The following is a 6,064-nucleotide window of genomic DNA, read 5'->3' on the forward strand; positions in this document are numbered from 1 at the left end:
TTTCCAATTTCTTGTTGAAAATAATATATGCTTGATAATATATACTTATTCCTTAAGGATGGCAATCGAGTATGACGGGTATGGATAGTGATTATCCATACCCATACCTGCAAACTAAATGGATAGTAGATTTTAACCACGAAACTATCTATGGATATCAAATGCTATCCAAACCCGCCATCCGCGGATACCCGCTACCCGTCGGGTATTCGCCATCCACTATTTGTCGGATACCCGCCACCCGCTATCCAACAGATACCCGCGAAATAGAATTTAAATATAAATTTGTAACAAATTTAATACAAAAAAAAAAATCACCACAAGTTATATAGTTCAAATCCACATCTTTCATCCATGTTGAATTAGGGTTTAAGTAGTGTTTGGGACGTAGGGATTAGGTTGTGTTTGGGCCGTTTTTCATATATGATATGTTGGTCCATATCTGAAATGTATATTCAAGCCCATATTTTTAGAATATTTTTTGGGTATTTCACGGGTAATTGGCGGATATTTTCGCGGATATTTTTTGCGGGTAAACGGGTTTCGCGAGTATGGATAGTAAGTATCCAAACTCATACCCACGAACTAAATGGATAGTGAATTGTATCCACGAAACTATCCGTGGATATCAAATACCTCTCAAACCCACCTTATTAGGGCTGGATTTTCGCAGATATCCGTTACCCACGAATAAATTGCCATAATACTTATTACTAATTAGTTTTGATTAGTAATGCTTAGATGTGTATACTTGTAAGCCATTGACGTGGCATTTTTCAATGACATGATAAGAATAAGATCATAGTAAATGGGTGTCTTTTTTTATTAAAATATTGAGATTTAATTTTGGTATATAAATTTGCAGAATATTCTATGCCCTTAAATCAAGTTTTGAGGCTGCCAAAAATATTCTATAATATGCCAACCATAATTAATATTTATAACTAAAAATTGAAATTGAAAAAGTATTAATTACCTCTAATATTTAATTACTTACTTAAGTAAATGCAAAAAATATTTATAATTTCTAATTAGATTAGTGATTCCTAATTAATTAATTCAAAATTATTTTAAAATATTATAAATTATAACTATTTTTTATTTTATTTTTTTATTTGTATATATTTCATAACGCATGCTATTTTTTAAGGTTAAAAAACTTAATATTATGGGTTATAGCTTGAATTCACCAAATTTATTTTCTAACCTCCACCCACGAGCATATTTATCAATATAATTTCAGCATGGATTTGCTATGACCGGGCAACCAATTCAGAATAATATCGATTAAAAGAATTATGGGGTAGATTGTAGTCTTATAGATGAGTATGGGGACCAAATGCTAGGGAGAAGGCATTAATTTACAGTATTTTACCAATAATCTGTCGCTGTAAGAAAACAAAAAATAATTACTCATTGTTTTAATACATGGTCCATCATCCTCCGAAAAAAAGTGCACAATTTGCAACAGATTCACATTGTTCAACAGATTTTCTTTAGCTAAAGTAAAACGCATTTTATTCTTTCCTAGCTTTTATGCAGTCGCAATAATAATCCACCAGACCAATTCCTGCCTATTACAGTAGAATTCTTGTTCTATATTTCCAAGGTCGAATTTCAAATGACCCGCGCGTAAGTTCCATAATAAAAATAATCTTGAAATGCTATCAGATGTGCAATGTCATACAACAGCAACATTCAAATATAAATAAAAGGTAACTAAGACACATTTTCTAATTCAGGAACACAAATGCTTATGTTATATCTTCACCTCTAATTGAGGTTTTAATGCAATTACAACACACATGATACATATTTTTTCTGATAGGACAATACCCTAACACATAATCTAAATACCTGAAAATAAAGGCAAAAAGAAGGAAAAATATTGGTGCTGCAATATGGAGAAATACCTGAAAACAAAGGAGAAACTAATAAATTTAAATAACTTTGTAATATTAATGAAAACATAATAAAACTAATAGAATTGTTGCTTTCAAGAAGCATAATTTTTTAGGCAATAGAATTGTTCTACACCATTTTAAAAATTCCACAAAAAGAAAAATGATAATAAAAGCTTACCTCAAGAATAAGTGTCTTTTCATGTAACATATGAAACATACTCCCTCCGTCCCAGCTTTTTGTAAAGTGGATACAAAAAGCTGGGACGGAGGGAGTATATGATTATAAGAGCACCGAGTACAAATATAGTATCATTTATATATCAAAATGTGTTTGTTACATATGAAACTCCTTTCACAATTTACTCTGAACCACTCCTTTAATATTCAGAAATAAGTGTCTTTTCATGTAGGCATAAGCAGCAGTTAACCATTATAAAATCTAAGTATTTGCATATCATAGTTCATGTTAAATCGCCTATAACATACTCTTCAGGCCTTTACACTCAAAATACACAGAGTCACCCCCGAAGGTAGAGAACTGCTAAAGAATGGCTTGATATGTGGAACTAACAGATGCAAATACCCCACACGAGAAGCCAATTCTGTAACCCAAGATTAAAAAAAAAATTATCTAACATCAGCAACAACAAAACTGAACAGGTTACCACTAAAAAATAGGTCACCACAAAAAAATCAAACTTAACCAAAAGATGTGCTGGCCATATTCTAACAGCTAACATTCTCTTCTTCGCTAGAACATAAAACCTAAGAACCAAAACAGTGTAAGCATCGAAAACAACTGTAATTTGTATTATTCATGTAAATCCATGAACTATAATTCAGATTCAAATACAAAAGCATATGCGAAAGAAAAGCGAAGCAATGAACAAAGAAGAAAAAACGCAGCAAAAGAAGAAGAAATACCTTGCCTTGGCTGTTAAAACACGATGCGACCTAAATCATTTTAACTAAGCAATTTATATCTAAAAATCTAGGTCATAAGTTTCCATTGTTAAAATTCTTTTCAAAATTTGTTCTTTCTAAAATAATAATCATTCTATATTTACAATAGTCAAACGCGTTATTAAATTAGGAAACTAATTTAATACTTACCATAGTTGTGTAGAAAGAATCACGGCATATCACGGAGGGTGTCGGTGGGGCGAATCGCGGGGGAATGGAGGTGGCAGACCGCGGCGGTGGTCGGCGCGGCGAATCGCGACTGTCACGGTCGAAGGCGGCGGTGGCGGTGGGAGTTGCAACGAATTGCGGTGAGGGCGACGGGTTTTCAGTTCTGATTCGAAAGGAGGTGGAAGATCGGGGAGAATGGAGGTGGCGGACGGTGGTGGAGGTCTCGATGGCGAGAGGGAGAATCGATTCTCGTCATCGGAGGAGCTGGTGGTGTCGGATCCCTCGTCATTCAGATTGCAAAGCAAGTGTTTGGTGCTTCAAAGGTTGCTGCAACTGCCAGCACTGCAAAATTGGATCTTTTGAAGAGTTTGGGCGCAGATTTGGCTATTGATTACACCAAACAGAACTTCGAGGATTTGCCCGACAAATACGACGTCGTTTATGACACTATTGGGCAAGTGGATAAGGCCGTGAAGGTTCTAAAGGAAGGAGGCTCGGCCGTAGTCGTAGCAGTCGGAATTCCTGTCGCACCGCCGGCATTTGCATATTCACTAAATGCTAGTGGAGAATATCTGACAAAATTGAATCCGTATTTGGAAAGCGGGAAGGTGAAGGCTGTGCTCTGATACCATGATTTCACATGATATTGACATTGATAAAGAAAAGATAGGTAAAGATTGTTTAGCTTGTATTGCTTCTAATTATATTTCTTGGATTTACAATCATTCATTTATACTACAAAATGTAAGATCATAGTCGTACAAAAATCCCTATGATTAAGGGATTTTTGTTCATTCCTGACTTTGCATGCTCCATTTATTGCTTTGTTCATTTTTGACTTTGTAGACTCCTTTTCTTGACTTTTGTATGTTCAACAGAGAAATGGGCACGGCGAATCACGGCTGTTATGGTCGAAGGCGACGGTGGCAGTGGGAGTTGCGGCGAATTGCTGTGGGATGCGATGGTCGGCGCGGCAATTCGCGGCTGTCATGGTCGAAGGCGGCGGTGGGAGTTGCGGTGGGGCGATGGGTTTAATTTGAGATTTTGAGTTTTTAGATTTTGAGTTCTACCGAAAGAGATGGCTTGATATTGGGATATTAAATGTAAAATAAAAATAAAATAGTATATGTGGAATTAATTTGCCACGCAGGATGAATGATATTAAGGTAAAAGCTCTAGAATTGCAGAGATTTTGAATGGTAAATTCTTACATATGCCACGTAGGACCTCGGATTAAGGAGAGCGCATGATTCATTAACCGTATTATATATTTGATTAGGTTGGTATTTTTAGGTTAGTTCCTTTGTTAAAAGGACAACATGACGTTAACTCTTCGGCGTGAATCAACACAAGTTCCTTTTCTATATATATATTTTTTTGAAATTACAAGAGGTATATGAATATGATTAATTATGCAACTCGCACGCAGGCGGGACCTCACCATCACCCAACAGTGGGAAAACATCACCGCACGCATGTGAGAAATACCCTGCGTGTGGGAACCTCAACACCAAACAATACAACACCGCACGTAGACAAAAATACAATACCACCTAAAATGGAAAAACATCACCAAAACCTTTCACGAAGGAGAGTCTTTGGGTGCTTCCGCTCTGTCACTAGAGCAAGGCCTTTTCTCCATCTTTATCCTCGTTGTTTTCTTTTGAGAATTCATTTATTTGTGTTTTATGTTATTACAAGTTTTGACTTATTTTCCTTATTTCGATAATGATAAGGAAGCATTCGCACGATCATTCGGTGAGATCTAATATATGCGATTCTCTGTATTTAAAGTTATTAATCGTTTCAATCTTGGGAGTTAGTGAAGCGTCTTTCTAATTAACGATTAAATAAGAAGGAATTAGATCATATCGTTAGAAGCCACTACAAGAATTTGGATTTTCAACCACACACGTAAACGTGGGTAAAAATAAGATTATGTGTGGGTATAGATATAACTGATTTGTTTGCGTGGACTCGAGTCATTTTTGCATCAAGGATCATAATAATCAAGTTTAGGTGGACTTAGGGGGTATTTGACTAAGCTTATTTTAAAGAGCTATTGGAGGTTATAAGATATAGTTTCTTAAGAGCTTATAAGTTGTCAAACTGTTTGGATAATTGGGCTTATAAGCTAGAGATATATTTTTTAGTTAGAGAGAGAAAATAGAAGAGAAATGAAATTAGAATGATATATGATGAAAATAAAAAATCATAATTGCATTAATTTTGTAAAATGAGTATTGTTTATAAGATAATGAGAAAATAAGTTGGGGTGGAACAACTTTTTTTTTTGGAGAACTTATAAACTCTTAAAGTTTATTTTTACAACTTATAAGCTCGTTAGGAGCTTATTTTGTCAAACACTTTAAATAAGTTTCTAAATTGCTAAGCAGCCAAACACCTTCTTAATTGGACCCCGAAATTTGTAAATAATCTTTGTTAAATTCTTAATCGGTTGTTACCATTTAAATCATTCTTTTTACGCTATATCTAATTTATTTTCTCAAGTTTTTAATTTTATAATTTTTTTTAAAAATTTCGTGGATTACTTTACTGGTTGAAAATTTTGTGAATTTTTTGAGAGACGATTTTGCTTGTGGCTGCGCAGATTAGACATTCCGATTAAGTATCGGATTTACTTTGCTGAAAAATGATGCACCAATAAAAGTCCTAAAAAAACGACTGAAAATGTGTTTTATCTTACATGCCCCTTATAAAAGTTTATTATTTTAAAATACTAAATTTAATATATTGTGAATATAAATTGAATGTCTTTTCAATTTTCTAGGCCATAAATTAAGTTCATGAACATATGCACTTAAATCAATACATTGAACATATATAGGATACATAAAATTCGGTGCTATGTAAAATTGAACATGTAAAATTGAACATTTCATTTAATTTTTTTTATAAAAAATTAAACATTTCATAATTCGTAGCATTTCTTATTTAAGAAAATAATTAGTTTGGTATGTATAAATAACTTGTTTTTTTAATATGTTTTTATGTTTTATCTGACTTTT

At 33.8% G+C, this 6,064-nt stretch overlaps 1 long non-coding RNA gene across 1 annotated transcript; it reads right to left on the reverse strand.

Moving 5' to 3' along the window:
- Nucleotides 1-1,729: 1,729 nt before the first annotated feature.
- Nucleotides 1,730-3,257, reverse strand: LOC131022150 (uncharacterized). Its single transcript, XR_009101159.1, has 2 exons — nt 3,018-3,257; nt 1,730-1,913 (listed from the first exon to the last, which is right to left on the reverse strand). It is a non-coding gene; the product is annotated as an uncharacterized LOC131022150 (long non-coding RNA).
- Nucleotides 3,258-6,064: the final 2,807 nt, after the last annotated feature.

The sequence above is a fragment of the Salvia miltiorrhiza genome, chromosome 4 (genome assembly GCF_028751815.1).
Source record: "Salvia miltiorrhiza cultivar Shanhuang (shh) chromosome 4, IMPLAD_Smil_shh, whole genome shotgun sequence".
Classification (NCBI taxonomy): Eukaryota; Viridiplantae; Streptophyta; class Magnoliopsida; order Lamiales; family Lamiaceae; genus Salvia; species Salvia miltiorrhiza.